Raw genomic sequence first — 482 nt, forward strand, 5'->3', positions numbered from 1 at the left:
ATCCATTGATGCTCAAAGCCTTGGATCCTTTTTACCCTTGCCTTTTGGTTTTAAGGGCTATTGGCTTTTTTTGCTTGCTTTATCTTTTTCTTTCTAATCTTTTTTTTTCACAAGCTTTTGCTTATTCACTGCTTTTTCTTGCTTCAAGAATCAATTTCATGATTTTTCAGATCATCAATAACATTTCTCTTTGTTCATCATTCTTTCAAGATCCAACAATTTTAACATTCATAAACAACAAGATCAAAATTATGCACTGTTTAAGCATTCATTCAGAAAACAAAAAGTATTGTCACCACATCAATATAATTAAACTAAATTCAAGGATAAATTCGAAATTCATGTACTTCTTGTTCTTTTGATTTAAAACATATTTCATTTAAGAGAGGTGAAGGATTAATGGATTTTATTCATAGCTTTAAGACATAGTTACTACATACTAATGACCATGAAGTAGAGACACAAAACATAGATAAACACAT

The sequence above is a fragment of the Arachis duranensis genome, chromosome 2, assembly GCF_000817695.3.
Source record: "Arachis duranensis cultivar V14167 chromosome 2, aradu.V14167.gnm2.J7QH, whole genome shotgun sequence".
Taxonomy (NCBI): Eukaryota; Viridiplantae; Streptophyta; class Magnoliopsida; order Fabales; family Fabaceae; genus Arachis; species Arachis duranensis.